This window comes from Macrotis lagotis, chromosome 1 (assembly GCF_037893015.1).
Source record: "Macrotis lagotis isolate mMagLag1 chromosome 1, bilby.v1.9.chrom.fasta, whole genome shotgun sequence".
Lineage (NCBI taxonomy): Eukaryota > Metazoa > Chordata > Mammalia > Peramelemorphia > Peramelidae > Macrotis > Macrotis lagotis.
Genome location: NC_133658.1, coordinates 917,925,737 through 917,942,766, shown reverse-complemented (window position 1 = coordinate 917,942,766; position 17,030 = coordinate 917,925,737). Strand labels below are relative to the sequence as shown.

Here is a 17,030-nt window from a genome sequence, read left to right as displayed (position 1 = left end):
AGGGAGAGATCCTGTGAGAGAAAGAGGCAGTTTGACCAGAAGATCTCTCATACCTTTCTAACTGTCACTCCCCAGGAATATAAGATGACTTTCATTTTTTAATCTAGTCTATGGCCTCTTGCATCTTATGACTCACAGGAGGGAAGATCATGATGCCTCAGTTCTTCAACTAGACAATCCCAGATAGGCTCAAGATTCAGATTAAAACCAGGGTTCAGAACATGATCAAGATGACAAAAGGAAGGCTCATCTCCAGGCTCTTGTATGCTCCTGGTTGTCCTTTCTCTCTGGGATTCACTTTGTTCATTAGTAAAGGAAGGGTTGGGTTTGACCTCAAGAACCTTTCAACTCTGGATTCCTGTGAGTCTTCTCTTAAATCCCCAACTCAGGCCCCACCACCACCACCTTTCTTTCCAAGATTCTAGATCACAATAGAAATGCTTCATATCTTCCATGAACCCAGGTCCCAGTGCAGAACTGGCTATGTAGATGCCATTTGTCTTTCTGAGACCCCTGTCTGGGCAGAGGGCAGAGGGGTCATACTCTCAGTTATTCTGAGATCCCAAAATCTACCTCACCTGGCACCACCAGCTCCAGAGCATCACTGGGTTCTGATTCTCCAGCAGAGACTATCCTTTCTTTGTAAGAACAGTTATAACTCCCAGTGTCCTCAGGTCTCACAGATGGGAGGAGGAAGCTGGTCCAGAGATCTTCTGAGGTTTGGTTCTGTAAGGGCTCCTGGGTCCCGACCTTCCACAGAGTGAAAGTCACCTCTCCAAAGGCGGATAGCTTCGGCCTTGAACACCAGAGAGTGATGTTGCTTCCTGGGGCCATCACGAGACCAGGCCTGGCCCAGAGAGTGGGCTTGGGGAGGGGTCCTGAGGAGAAAGGAGGCCAGAGATAAGGTCAGATGTCACTTCTAGACTCACTCTGTAAAGACCTTAATAAGAGGGCAACTGTGCAGGGATGGTGCCTCTGTTCTCATTTTCTTGTCTAGGGCCCCCCTTGAACTGGGAACAAGGTTGAATCCATCTAGAACAGGAGAGGGTCCCAGGATCTCCTCCAGCCTCCCCCAAAACCATCCCTTCCCAAGATTTTGTGCTGTTTCTGTATCTCTGGGGGCCTGTCTTTGGGGAATGGAATTAGGGATTTGGGGAGTTCCCATCTCTAGATACCATCTACAATGAGATTCATGGTATTGCTGGGTTGTGACCCAGTATATGGGGCTCTCTTCTTGTAGTAAATACATCTGTAGCTCCCAGTGTCCTCAGCCCTCAAAGAAGGATGTTCAAAAACAGCCCGGTTCCCTACAGGGTTCTGTAGCTCTAAGGGCTCCAAGCTCTTGGCCTTCAGGAGGGCCAAGATGGAGTCCTGAGACAAGGCTTGGGATGAGATCTGGCAGCAGATGGTCACTCTTGACCCTGAGCTCATTGTTGTATAACCAGGCAAGATTCCAATGGAGGGTTCAGGGAGTGCTCCTGTGTGAAAGCAAGAAGAAAAGTAGAGACGTGAGATCTCTACCCCCAATCCCCTCAAACCATTCCTTAAAACAGAGCTGAGAAGGCAGATGGGAGCTGAGGGTCCCTGTGTAGACCCCTTTGTTCATTAATGTTGGCCTGTTCATGGCTGGGAGATGGGGATGCTGGGCCACCCTCAGGAAGTTAATTTGGATCCAGAAAACTTCTGACAGCAGAGAGTATTGGGAGAAGGGAAGAGGGCAGAGGAGGTCACCCTGCCCCACCTGCCCCTCTCCTCACCTCCTCCAGAGGCCCAGCTCTGACCCTACAGCCTGAACCTACAGGATCAAGCAGAGTCCTAATGTACCATTATTGATAAATTCAGACCTTTCTGCCTAAGTTTTGAGGTTTGCAGTGTTCTGTCCCCTCATAACCCTATGAGCTGGAGGTTTTAGTCCAGTTGTGGGCCCCATAACTTCATTCCACTACCTTGAGGTTCCAGGTCCCTGCCACCCCTGCCCACCCCTGAGTGAAGCCAGAGAAGAGCTGTGAGTGCCCCTGGGTAGACCAAACTAGGAGAGGACAATGGGGGGGGGGGGTGTGCTCCTTCATAGCTGTTCTCTGAGGAATCAGATTTTCTCAGATTCTCTCTGATCACCCAGATGCCTCCTGCTCAATGATGGGGGGAGCCCCAAAAGTTTAGAAAAGGACCCACCCCCAGCTGCCCTCAGGGAGCCCAGGGATCACAGGGGTCTGAGCACAAGTGGCCACATTAGATGATTCACCCCGTGAGCTTCATGTCTTGGAAAAGGAAAACAAGGCCCACACAAGGTCAGGGAGTTGCCCACAGTCACAGTCAGGGCTTGGGGGTGAGGGGTGGGAGGTATAAGTTTGAGTACCTGCCTCAGGATTCCAATTACAGGTCCCTTCCCCCTTCCACAGGCTACCTTCTGACACAGAGTAAACACATAGAAGCTGGGGGTGGTGGAAAGGACACCAGTGCTAGAGAGGAGAAGATAGCATTCTGGGAGGGCCAAGGGCCAGGACATTGTCATTTGGTTCAATCAGATCCTGGAGCAGCCAGGATCTGAGCTGGGCTAGAAGTAAGAAAGTGATGGATGAAAGTGGAAAGAGCATCACAGGCAGTGTGAGCAAAGGCAAAATGGAGGGACATGATGGGAGGTGATGGTCTCATCTAACTAGGCAGTGAGGACAAAAGAAAATAGGACACACAACTGAACAGGCTGGATGCTGCCAGTTTGGGCCTTACAGAAGACAGGAGATGTTTATCTACATGAAGTTTTTTCAGTAAAAACTATTTGACCCCTGTCCCCAAGGCTGCTGTGCATCCTCTGAGGGAGGAACAGACCACTCTCCTGGGAGGGTGACCAGGGGATGCTGAGCAAATGGGGAGAGATTCCTGGAAGATATGAGCTCAAATCTTGACCTGTTCAAGTCACATTCCTGCCTCTCCAGGTCTCAGTTACCCCATCTGTAAAAGTGAAATAAAGAAACATGTGCTGTCCTTACAAAGCTATTGAGGGGTCCAAAATGTGGAATGGGGAGCAGGAGTTCTCAGAGGCTGGGGAAGTGGGAGTGGTAAGGGGAAGCAGACAATAAATCCTGAGGATTTGCACCTTTTATAGTCAATTCTCTAGAGGGAAATCTGGGATTCATCTCTCAGGCATGGCCTCCTTTCCACCAGGGAGGGTTGTATGCCAGCACCCCCCTTACCTGTCATCACCACCAGAATCAGGGGGTCACTGAGTTCTGACCACCAGGGCCCCTGCCCAGAGCGGCAGCGGTAGCTCTTCGCATCTCTCACATCATTCACACTCCAGAGCACAAACTCAGCCAGCTCCCAGGATGTGTTCTTCTCCTCTCTGAGCTCTCTATCCTTCCAAAGCTGGAACCTGTTACTGCCCAGTTGACCCTGGCACCTGAGAGTCACATCTGCTCCGATGGGGATGACAGGACTTGGGATAGCCCAGAGGGTAGGCCTAGGATGAGTTTCTGAGGAGGAAAATGAGGCAGATTCCCATGGATTTCTCTTTATCTCTGTGCCTCCTTCACCACCAGATTCTGAAGTCCCTCCATGAGTCACCCCATACATTCATCCCAATGTCCCCTGTTTCCCTCCCTCCTTATCCAGGAAGTAGTTGTGCGGACAAATCTGGTCCCAAAAAAAGGAAAGAGAACAGTGGGATCTTGGAGGGCAGCACTCACCCAGCTGTGTCCCAATCACCCAATTCACATAGAGCCCTGGAAGAGAAGCTCAGGTTACAGATGGCCCCTAGCTCATGCTGACCTCTCTCCAGCTCTCACCAACACCTGTAATCTTCTAAATACATTTAGATTGAACTGTGAAGGGAAAACCCTTGGAACAGACTCTGTAGTCTTGCTCTGTCCAAGAAGGGTCTGTCTGCTTCTTAGTCTTCTCTGTCCCTTAGTCAGCCAAGGGTCTTGTCACAATGTCCCTCCTCTAATAATGACCCTAGAGACTCACCAATGGAGAACAGGAAAGTGACTTTGGGGTCCATGGTGGGTCATGAACTCTGTCCTGGGCTGTCTGGCCTCAACTATGCAGAGGGGGAAAGGTAAGCGGACTAGACACTGGCCAGGATGTGGTGGCCAACTCTGCTGTTTTATACCCTTAAACCAAGGCCCCACAATTTCCTCTCTCATGCTGATGAAAGAAGGACCATGATCCTTCAAGGCTGAACTCTGAGGAGATCAAAGTGTCCTAAGGATGATGAAGCCTGGCAAGGTCCAGGACCCCGAAGGGATATCTAGAATTGAAGGTCACTGTAGAGCATGAGGGTCCAAAATATCAAGACTCCCTTGAAAATGACTAGAACCCCCATGAAACCCCCGGCCTGAAAGGGCCAAGACTGGGTTCAAATAACTGACTCCATGACCTCTGAAGACTAGACTTCAGACCCTAGACTCAGTTATCTTTTGAGCACATGTTCCATGGTTGATATTCCCTCCAGCTCAGTCACAAATGGCATGAACCTCAATGGCCACAATTTCTATGGCATGTTCATTTTTCCAAAGGATTTTACAAATATTTTCTAATTTGATCCTCACAACATAGCAGTTGGTTCTATATTATCTCATTTTACAGATAAGAAAACAGAGGAAGACAAAGGTTAAGTTACCTGCCCAGGCTATCACAGCTATTAGGGCAGCTAGATGTACAATGGATACACACTGGCCTTGGAGTCAGGAGGACAGAAGTTTGAATCCAGCCTCAGATTCTAGCTGTGTGACTTTAGGCAGGTCACTTAACTCTGTCCCACATCCAGGACCATCTCCAGTCCTCCTGATTTATATTTGGCCACTGGACCCAGATAGTTCCAGAGGAGAAATGAAGCTGGAGACTTAACACAGCCCTCCTCACTACAATCCAAATCACATGCTTATATCATGGCATGGCATCAACTCCCTGATGGTGTGATCTTCTTTGAAAATGAAGGATAAAACATTATCACAGCTGTTAAGTTTCCAGGATTTGAGGGTAGGTCTTCCTGACTCCTAATTAGTTGAAATCATAAATCTGGCACCACATCCTGTAGAAATTTGTTTTGGTTTGAGGATACCTAAGCCCCTGGTATTTAAATGCCTCAGTTACTTCATCTCCTGTAGGATACCAAAAGGGCAGCTCCTTTCAGACCAGGAATGACCAACCTAATCTGAATGTAGTTTGCTCAGGCTGCTAGGTGATGTGATGCAATTACAAAGAGACAAAAAGAAATGGGATTGCCCTCATGGAACTTACACTCTATAGGGACGACAAAACTCTTTTCAAGTTTACATGTCTGTACAAAATATTTATATAAAGTTATTTTGCATGCGAAAACAGAGTTCTTTATTCATTAGAACCTTGTTGGTGATAGTAATGGGATTCCAGAAAACACAAATTAAAAAAGGGGAGAGGACTGAGGCAGGAGGAAATTAAGTTGTAATAGATGAGAATGATAGTAAAGAGGCCGGTGATCATACAGTTCTAACCTGGGTGCCCCATGGCTCTGAATCCTGAGTGAAGGAATTGTGGAGCAGATAGTCAATCCTTCAGTTCAGGAGAAAGTAAAATGGACTTCACTTTTATTCCCTGTGGATGAAAAATAGGAATGAGACCACATGTATAATTGCAGGTCAGATGGTCAGTGGTTCTTTCTGGTGCAAAATGAATTATCAAACACTTATTGAGCATCCAGGATTGGTTACTCTCTAACCCAACTGCTTGAAATTCAAAGACAGGAAGGTCATCAAAGGAGTTTTGTTTCTCAAGTGAGAAAAGATGGACACTGTTGTAGGTCTGTGCAGAATAAATGAATAAATATAGATAGATAGATAGATAGATAGATAGATAGATAGATAGATAGATAGATACGTATGATCGATATAAGATAACTACATGCATGTGGGTAGATATATGTTTGCGTGAGCAGTGTCTTGGATGAATGAAGGGACAATGTGAGACAATGGTCAAGGGGAATGAATTACAGCTCTTACAAATGGTTCAACTATAGATAGATAGATAGATAGATAGATAGATAGATAGATAGATAAATATACAGACTGGGAGATAGACAGATAGATAGATAGATAGATAGATAGATAGATAGATAGATAGATAGATAGATGATAGATAAATATACAGACTGGGAGATGATAGATAGATAGATAGATAGATAGATAGATAGATAGATAGATAGATAGATAGATGATAGATAAATATACAGACTGGGAGATAGATAGATAGATATACATATAGATATAGATGTAGATATAGATATAGATAGATGTATGTATGCATTTGTATGTGTGTGCATATTTTTATATATCATACATATATGTAATATACACATGCTTCTCTGAATCCATCAGATTCATTGTTTGTTATATCACATTCATGTATCCAAATTTCTATATACATTTTCTTTTTTTTTTAAGGTTTTTTTTTTTGCAAGGCAAATGGGATTAAGTGGCTTGCCCAAGGCCACAGGTCTAGGTAATTATTAAGTGTCTGAGACCACATTTGAACCCAGGAACTCCTGACTCCAGGGCCGGTGCTTTATCCACTCTGCCACCTAGTCGTCCCTATATACATTTTCTAATTGAAGGTCATCTACTTTGTTTCAAGGTATTTGTTATTACAAAATTTATTTCCAGAAATGATCTAGTAGAGATAGGATTTTCTCTTTTCACCAATGCCCTCTTTGTCTAATTTCTTATAGATAGATGTATGTATGCATTTGTATGTGTGTGCATATTTTTATATATCATACATATATGTAATATACACATGCTTCTCTGAATCCATCAGATTCATTGTTTGTTATATCACATTCATGTATCCAAATTTCTATATACATTTTCTTTTTTTTTAAGGTTTTTTTTTTGCAAGGCAAATGGGATTAAGTGGCTTGCCCAAGGCCACAGGTCTAGGTAATTATTAAGTGTCTGAGACCACATTTGAACCCAGGAACTCCTGACTCCAGGGCCGGTGCTTTATCCACTCTGCCACCTAGTCGTCCCTATATACATTTTCTAATTGAAGGTCATCTACTTTGTTTCAAGGTATTTGTTATTACAAAATTTATTTCCAGAAATGATATAGTAGAGATAGGATTTTCTCTTTTCACCAATGCCCTCTTTGTCTAATTTCTAAATACTCTCTTATGTCTGATTCAAAGAATACAGACATTTGGTCACATTATTTGTAAAATTCCAAAATACATTTCAAAATGGTTGCACTCTAGGGCAGCTAGGTGGCGTAGTGGATAAAGCACCGGCCCTGGAGTCAGGAGTATCTGGGTTCAAATCCGGTCTCAGACACTTAATAATTACCTAGCTGTGTGGCCTTGGGCAAGCCACTTAACCCCGTTTGCCTTGCAAAAAAAAAAAAAACCTAATAACAAAATGGTTGCACTCATTCACATCTCCAACAACAATAAACAGTGTGCCTATATTCCTACAATCCCACTAATAATTAGCATTCCCATGTTTCTTCCCCTATTCTTTTAGGGAAAATTATTTGTTTTAGACTAATGTTTAAAAAATGAGGTTTTAAAATGTGAGGGCAGTTAGAAGACCCAAGGGTGACTAGACTATGATGGAATGATTTAAAAAAAAAAAAGGAATGGGCAAGGGGCAGCTAGGTAGTGCAATGGATAGAGGACCAGCCCTGGAGTCAGGGGGACATGAGTTCAAATCCAATTTCAGACACTTAATTGGCTAGCTATGCGACCTTGGGCAAGTCACTTAACCCCACTGCCTTCAATAATTAAAATTTTAAAAAAGAATGGGCAGGAATGATGGTTGTACTAGGAGAAAAGGGTAAATTATCTTACAGAAAAGAGGAAGGAAGGGAAAAGAATAGCTTTTACAGGAAGAGGAAATTAAGGGGATATGGATAAGGCTTGAACATCACTTTCACTAGAAATGACTGAAAGTGGAAATATTAAATACCCTCATTTAGATAGAGAAATTTATCTTGCCCTACAGGGAAGTAGTAATGAGGGGATAAGAGAAGGAAGGACTGATAAAAGGGAGGTTGGATTGACAGAGTAGTCAGAAGCAAACAGTGAAAGGAAAGAGAGATAAGTATCATCAAGATGGGGTGGGGGGATAGGATGCAAGGAAATACACAATGATCATAACTTTGAATTAAGAATGGGATGAACTCATCCATAAAGTGAAAGTAGATAGAATGGATCAAAAAGTATGATTCAGCAATATGCTATTTACAAGAAACACCTTTGAAGCAGAGAAACAGAGTAAAGAGTAATAGTCTGGAACAAAATCTATTATGCTTTACCTTAAATAAGATAAATAAATGAATAAAGGCAGAGGAGCAATCATGATCTTAGACAAAAAAAGCTAAATTTAAAAGAGTAACAAATGAAAATTTATGAGATGAAGTCAAAGAATCACTCTGGCTAAAATATACATCTCTGATGCTCTTATAGTCATAAAATAACGTGAAAAAGGAGTTTAATGATTTGGGAATGCAACTAAAATAACTAGAAAAAAAAAAACAAAAATAAAAGCGCCTAGCTAAATACTAAATTGGACTTACTGAAAAATCAAAAGAAAGATTACTAAAATTTGAAGTAAAAAAAGTAATACTAATAAATAAAAATATGAGTTATTTTAATGGGAAAAAAAACTCAACAAAATAAACCATAGATTAAGAAAGAAAGAAGAAAACCCAATGGCCATCATCAAAAATGAAAACTGCCAATAAAGATAAAATAAAAGCACTTAATAAGGGTTATTTTGCCCAGTTATATAGCAATAAATCTAACAATCTAAATTAAATGGAAGAACCCTCGCACAAATGCAAATGACATAGAAGAATAAAAGAGGAAATGGAATATTTAAATAATGCCATCTTATGATGAAAAAGGTCAAAAACATCACTTGTACAAAAATATTTATAGCAGCCCTCTGTGTGGTGGCAAAGAATTGGAAATCAAGTAAATGTCCTTCAGTTGGGGAATGGCTTAGCAAACTGTGGTCTATGTATGCCACGGAACACTGGAAACCAGTGAGGGATGGGAATTCAAGGAACCCTGGAGGGATTTGCATGAACTGATGTTGAGTGAGAGGAGCAGAACCAGAACATTGTTCACTCTAACAGCAATATGGGGGCAATGATCAACCTTGATGGACTCACTCAATCCATCAGTGCAACAATCAGGGACAATTTGGGGTTCTCTGTAATGGAGAATACCATCTGCATCCAGATAAAGAGCTGTGGAGTTTGAACAAAGACCAAGGATATTAACTTTTAATTTAGGAAAAAAACTGGTATCTTATTGTCTGATCTTGCTATCTCTAATACTTCATGTTTCTTCCTTGAGGATATGATTTCTCTCCCATCACATTCAATTTGTATCAATGCATAACATGGAAACAATGTAAAGATTGGCAAATTGCCTTCTGTGCCGGGTGGGGAGGGAGGGAAGTAAGGTTAGGGGAAAAATTGTAAAATTCAAAATAAAATCTTTAAAAAAAATAATCTTAAAAATAAATAAATAAATAATTTCATCTTAGATAAAAGAAGTTGAAACACCACAAATGAACTTCCTATGAAAAATTCCCCAGAACCAGATGATACACAAATGAAATCTACCAAACAGTTGAAGAATAATTAATTCTAACACAACATCAAAATTTGAAGGGAAAAAAATGTGAAGAAGTCCTTTCAAATTTGTTTTAAGACAACAATATTGTACTGAGATGAAAACAGGGAAAAACATTATACACCAATTTTCCTAATGAACACTGATGCAAAAATTTAAATAATGTTAGCAAGGAGATAACATCAATATATCACAAAGATCAAACACTATGTCCGGAAATCATCATATCATTACCTATTTAGGTGAAGAAAATGTTTTTGACAAAATGCAACACCCTATCCTATTAAAAACATAGGGTTCATAGAAAGAAATGGAACTTTCCTTAAAATTATAAACAGTACCTCTCTAAACCATCAGCAAGTATTATCTGTAATGGAGATGAGCAAGATGTCTTCCCAATATGATCAGGAGTGAAGCAAAGATGCCCCGGTTACCATGATTATTCAATATTGTAGCAGAAATGCTAAATATAGTAATAAGAGAAGGAAAAGACATTCAAGGACTTAGACTAGGCAATGATAAAAAGAAAACTATCACTCTTCTGATGAAAAGCTCTTATACTTAAAGAATTCTAGAGAGTCAATTTAAATACTATTTCAGATAAATAACAATTAAAACAAACTTGAAGGAAGGGGGGAAAATCTACATTATTAGCACTTGTACATATTATCATAATGTCCAGCATGAAAATATAGAAAGAGGAGTTCCAATCAAACTAACTATAGACTATATAAAATATGTGCCATTCTACATGCCACTACAAACCCAGGAACTATGTGAATATAGTTAAAAGCATTTTTCACACAAATAAAATCATATCTGAATCACTAGAAAAAATATTAATTGCTCAGGCTGAACTAAGATAGTAAAAACTACAATTAACTTCAGTTAATTTATTTATTTCATGTTATAATAGACAAAGTAATAACAAATTACATTATAGAAGTAGAAAAAAATTCAACAAAATTCCCCTGGAAGAACAAAAGGTCAAGAATAACAAAGTAACTAATAAAAATATGTAAAGGAACATTGTTTATCCATACCAGATCAGTAACCATAAAAAATCAAAATCTTGTCCTAGCTAAGAAATTGATTGGTGACTCAGGGAAGCAAAGCTAGGCACACAAAGCACAGTAGTAAATGATCATAGCAATCTAATGCTTAAAAAACCCAATAAAAGGTCAAAATGGATATATGATTAAGACATAAAGGGTGATACCTAACTTAAACAAATTAGGGAAACGTGGAATAGTTCACCTATCAGATAAATAGGGAAGAATTTATGACAAAAGAAATGATAGAGAGCATTGTGTGTGGTGCTAGGTGATTCATGGATAGAGAACTGTCCACGAGTAAAATCTATACTCAGACACTCACTACCTGTTTAATTTTAGAAATATACTTCTTTTATTTGACTCATTACCTCATCTGTAAAATGAACTAGAGAAAGAAATGTCAAAAGAGTTCATTATCTTTGTCAAGAAGTCCCAAAATAGAGGCCAAGATGGCGACAAGAAGGGATCGAGTCTTAGGTGCTCTCTGATAAAACTTGAAACTAAGGACTCTTACTAAACTTTCGAGAGACAGAACCCACAAAGGGACCCAGTGAGACAGTTCTCCTACTCAAGGTAACCTGGAAAAGAGCAGAAAGGCTCTGCTCCCCGGGGTCAGAGGGGTGGCACACCAGAGCAAAAGAACTTCAGCCACCCGGAGGCAGCCCCAGGGCACTGGGAGCCGTGGCTCACAGCAGCGGGGGAGTCTCCAGAGCTACACCCCCAGGGAGCACCAGGTACAAAGTGGGGGAACAGCAGTGGGGGGACCTCTGCCAGAGTGAGCACGTGGAGCCCAACCCTCAGGGCACACAGCAAGCAGTTTGGTCTTTCTACAGCCCAGATCCAGGAACAGAAGCAGGCGGGGCCAGTAAGCAAGAGCATCCAGGGCATGAGCCCATTGAGCAGAGGGAAGGAAGTGAAGAGAGACTGCAGAGCTCTGTCTTCTGTCCCTGGGACAGGACTATGGGGCTCTGATCACATTCAGATCCTGATCCCAGTCTAGGCCCCCCCACAGAACAGCAGGGGCCCCCCAACCTCAGTCCTGTGGCAGAGGGGGGCACTTATGGTCATTCACAGACCAGGAGAGAGGACAGAGCCTCACACACTGAGACCCTTGTGGGAGTGTCCCAAAAGCTCAGGATGCACCCCAAAACCAGGCCCAGGCTAGGAAAATGGGCAAGCAGAGAAATAAGAGGAAGACCATTGAGAAATATTTTGCATATGAGCCCAAGAAGGATCAAAATACTCAGTCTGAAGATGAGGAAGCAGAAGCTCCTGCATCTAAAGACTCCAAGGAAAACAGAAATCGGGTTCAGGCTATGACAGAGCTCAAAAAAGACTTTGAAAATCAAATGAGGGAGTTGGAAGAAAAACTGGGAAAAGAAAGGAGAGAGATGCAGGGAAAACATGAAAATGAAGTCAGCAGCTTAGTCAAGGAAATCCAAAAAAATGCTGAAGAAAATAGCATGCTAAAAAACAGTTTAGGTCAAATGGATAAAACAGTTCCAAAAGTTATTGAGGAGAAGAATGCTTTAAAAAGCAAAATTGGCCAGATGGAAAAAGAGATAAGAAAACTCTCTGAGGAGAACAAATCCTTCAGACAAAGAATAGAATTCAGGGAGATCAATGAATTTACCAGAAATCAGGAATCAATACTTCAAAACCAAAAAAAAAATGAAAAATTAGAAGAAAAGGTAAAATATCTCATTGAAAAAACAACTGATATGGAAAACAGACTTAGGAAAGATAATTTAAAAATTATTGGAATACCTGAAAGTCATGATCAGGAAAAGAGCCTTGACATCATTTTCAAAGAATTACTACAGGAAAATTGCCCTGATATTCTAGAAGCAGAGGACAAAATAGAAATGGAGAGAATCCACCGATCCCCCCGAGAAAGAGATCCCAAAAAACCAACCCCTAGGAATATTATAGCCAAGTTCCAGAACTCCCAAGTCAAAGAGAAAATATTATAAGCAGCCAGAAGGACACAGTTCAAATATCATGGAGCTGCAGTCAGGATCACACAGGACTTAGCAGCAGCTACATTGGAAGCTCATAGGGCTTGGAATATAATATACTGGAAGGCAAAAGAGCTTAGAATGCAGCCAAGAATGAACTACCCAGCAAGGCTGAATGTCCTCTTCCAGGGAAAAAGATGGACTTTCAATGAACCAGGGGAATTTAAAATGTTCCTGTTGGAATGGCCAGAGCTGAACAGAAGGTTTGATCTTCAGATACAGGACTCCGGTGAAGCATGGAGAGTGGAGGAGATGGGGAAAAATATGAGGGACTTAATGATGAACTGCATGTATTCCTGTATAAAAAAATGACACTGATAATACTCATATGAACCTTCTCAGTTAATAGAGCAGGTAGAGGGAGCTTTTATAGTTGAAGCACAGAAGAAAGCTGAATTCGAAGATAAAATATGGTGTAAAAATGAAGTCAATAGAAAAAAGGGAAATGGAATGGGAGAAAGAAAAAGGAGAGGGAGAATAGGCCAAGATATTTCATATAATAAGATTTTTTTATTACAATGAGCTATTGCAATGATATGGAAGGGGGGGAGGCAAGGGGGAATGAGGGAACCTTTGCTCTCATCAGAGGTGACTAGGAGAGGAAACAGCATATATACTCAATTGGGTATAGGAGTAAGGAGGAGGGGGGGAGCAGGGGGAAGGGGTGGGGATGTGAATAAAGGAGGAGAGGATGGACCATGGGGGGAGAATGGTCAGATATAACACATTTTCTTTTTTACTTCTTGCAAGGGGCTGGGATTGGAAGGCCTGTCTAGGACCATAGGGCCAGGTGGATTCTGGGCCTAAGGGGTGGTATGGGGGCTCAGGGCTTCTTGGCCCCAGGACCAGGGATCTGTCTGCTGTGTCACTCAGCAACCCCTACAGCAGAGTCAGAGTGAAAGGAGAGAGAAAATATAGTACATGGTAGTGGAGAAGTACAAAAGGAGGGAGTTGCGATCAGCAATGGCAACATTGGAAAAATATGGAAGTAACTTTTGCGATGGACTCACTATAAAGAATGCGATCCACCCATGACAGAGTTGTTGGTGTTGGAACAAAGACTGAAGCACATTTTTTATTATTATTATTTGGGGGAGGGCAAATGGGGCTGGATGGCCTGCCTGGGGCCACATAGCAGGGTGATCTTTGGGTGTCTGAGGCTGGATTTGGACCTGGATGCTCCTGGCTCAAGGGCCAATGCTTTGTCTGCTACCCAGCCACCCCTACTATGATTACTATTTTATTTTATTTGGAGTCTTTTTTTTTTCCTTCTTTTTGGTTTTTGCAGGGCAGTGGAGATCGGATGGCTTGCATGTCATACAGCTGGGTGATTGTTGGATCTACGGGGCTGGATATGGGCTCAGGTGCTCATGGCTCTGGGGCTGGTGCTTCGTCCATTGCGCCACCTGGCCATACCTACAATTATTACTATTATTTTTTTAATTTTATTTTTTTTCTCTCCCCTTTACTTTATCGCCCAAGCAAGTTTATATTCATGGGGGGAGGGGTATTTTGTTTACTCTTAAACAAGAATATTTTATTAATGTAAAAAAAACATTTGTACAAAATGAGAATAAAAAAATAAAATAAAGTAAAGAAAAAAAGAAATAGATTCTATAGGAACAATTTTCTCTATTAATAAAGTCAATTATTTTCTCTATTCAAATAAACACAAATAACAAATCATTGCTTCCAGAATCCTTTAAAACAATTAGAATAGGGTATAGTTAGGAGTTCACCGTATAGAACACCACCCCTAGAGTCAGGAGGGAAAAAAAAGAAATCCCAAAAAAGAGTCAGGGAGAATTGGACACAATTGAATCAACCTACCAACAACAATTTTGAGATTCAAAATGAGTAATTTTGATTACATTGAAGGAAAAATATTTTGCATTAAAAAAAAATCAATGTAGTCAATATTAAGAAAGTTAGAAAAACTTTACAACATGTATCTCTATAAAGACTTCTAAAATATATAGAAAATAAAATAAAATTCATCAAATTACAAGTTATTCCTTATATGTTAAATGATCTAGTTATGAATCAGCAATTTTTAGACAAAGCAATAAAAGTTACCTATAGTCATAGTTTAAAAAAATGATAGTCACAACTATCATATTGTTAAATGCTAGAAAGGGACACTTTTTGGAACCTAGAACTATTTGGTATGGAAAGGGATTATAATTCTATGCATACACTTTGAAGCAGAAATGTCATTATTAGGTCTGAATCTCAAGGACGTCAAAATAAGAAACAGGTCTATATGTTTAAAAACATTCCAAGAAACTTGCTTTATCATGGCAAGGAAGCAAAAATGGAGGGGAGAATGCCATCAATTGAAGAATAACTGAGCAAGTTGTGCTATATGTTTATAATGAAATATTACTGGGCTATAAGAAATGATAAAGAGGATCCTTTAACTGATGCAAAATGAAAGGAAAAGAACTAGGAGAGCATTGTCCACAGCATTAAGAATACTATAAGATTTAGCTTGACTGACAAGTATTCTCAGCAATACAATAACCAAGACAATTCCAAAGGACTTACGATGTAAAATTCAATTCATTTCCAGAAAAAGAATTGATGATGTCTGGAGGCAGATTGAAGCAAATTTTTTCCCTTTTTTTCAGGTTTTTGATCAGTTTTCTTATAAGGTGATTAATATTTACATATGTTTTGCATGATTGAATATGTATAACCTATGTCAAATTTTTGACCATCTCAAGAATAGGAGACAGGAAAGAGTGAGGGACAGAATTTGGAATTCAGAATGTTAAAAAAAATGAATAGTTAAAATTTTTTAATGTAATTTTAAAACAATATTATTTTAAAAGTTCTGATTTCTTTGATACGATATGATGGTTTAGTTGGTAAATTAAAGAAATTCAATGTTCAAAAAATCAATGGAAACAATAACTTTGGCAAATTTTCAGTAATTAAAATAAACCCATGGAAACACTGAGGCAAACTTTATCATGCCATCAAAACTCATTAGAGGGGTGGCTAGGTGGTGCATTGGATAGAGCACCAGCCCTGGAGTCAGGAGTACCTGAGTTCAGATCTGGCCTCAGACACTTAATAATTACTTAGCTGTGTGGCCTTCGGCAAGCCACTTAACCCATTGCCTTGAAAAAATGAAACTAAAAAAAAACTCATTAGAACTAGAGAAAATAAAGAGTTTCCATTATCAAGGCATAAAGAAATATAATAATTCAACTCAAATTAAAGACAAATTTTACTAACTGATTTAGTGAACCTGTGTGTGATTTTATTGTGATAGGCAACTCCCAGGTGTTGAAATGCCATCTATCAATGCACCTGACTATCTCCTGTGCACTTAGAATCTTAAAATGTTACCTACAGGAGTAAGAGGTTAAATACATTGTCCAGGGATATAGAATCCATTATGTGGAAGAGTGAGATCTGAATACAGGCTTTGTTGACTTCAGATTGTCGGATCCAAAATTTTCCAATCAACAATTTTAAAAAAAGCTGAGGCAAAGCTCTGAGTCAATGGCTCTTCAAAAAAGGTCCTATAGTCCACTCTCTTTAAGTGGAACTCAGGTCTTTATCATGATCTGAGAGACTCATTTCTCCAGTGCTTTAGTTTTATAGTGTTAGATACCCAGAAAAGATAGATGAAGCAAACCAAAAATTCAGCATCTAATTGACAGATGGATTTTGCTCTTGATTCTTCATGAGGATCTACACATAATGCAAAATCCCATTGGTTGGCAAAAAAAGCTAATGAGTCTACTTCTACTAACCTATCTTGACCTTTCAGGAGAGCCTCCAAAGCTGATCAATAGACTCATGGGTTCAGCTGATAAACTGAGTAGATGGGCTGAAAGATTGCATGAGTAGATGGGCTGAAAGAAAGAGAGGTCACAAGTCAAACAGGATCATTTATTGGACAAATTCTCATAGCCATCGCTCCATGGTGAGCAAAAGAACGATGATGAGGGTTGGAGTGAAAACAAAAATAGCTGGGAAACTTTACATATAATTAATTCACTTCCACCACACTTGGTCACCAGAAAGAGGCAAAAAAGATGGAGATCCTCTAATTAGCTTCCCATAATTAAGCAAATGAACTTACAATCTGCAGTACACATCCCAGGGGTAAAATATACAGAACATACAATCACTACCTCTAGGAAATCATATCAAACTAATTAATATCAATTGTAATAAAATAGGGGTCCAAAGAAGAACATTATCCACCGAAAGATCAACACGGGAGTGATGATGAACCTTAATGGACTTGTTCATTCCATCAGTGCAATGATCAGGGATAATTTCGGGGTGTCTATGATGGATAATACCATCTGCATCCAGAGAAAG

The 17,030-nt window shown here is 40.3% G+C and overlaps 1 protein-coding gene across 1 annotated transcript in view; it reads right to left on the bottom strand.

The window, feature by feature from the left end:
• The window catches only part of LOC141509174 (uncharacterized), a 1,085,709-nt gene that overhangs the window by 898,745 nt on the left and 169,934 nt on the right, over positions 1-17,030 (bottom strand). The gene's annotated exons all lie outside the window — the stretch shown is intronic.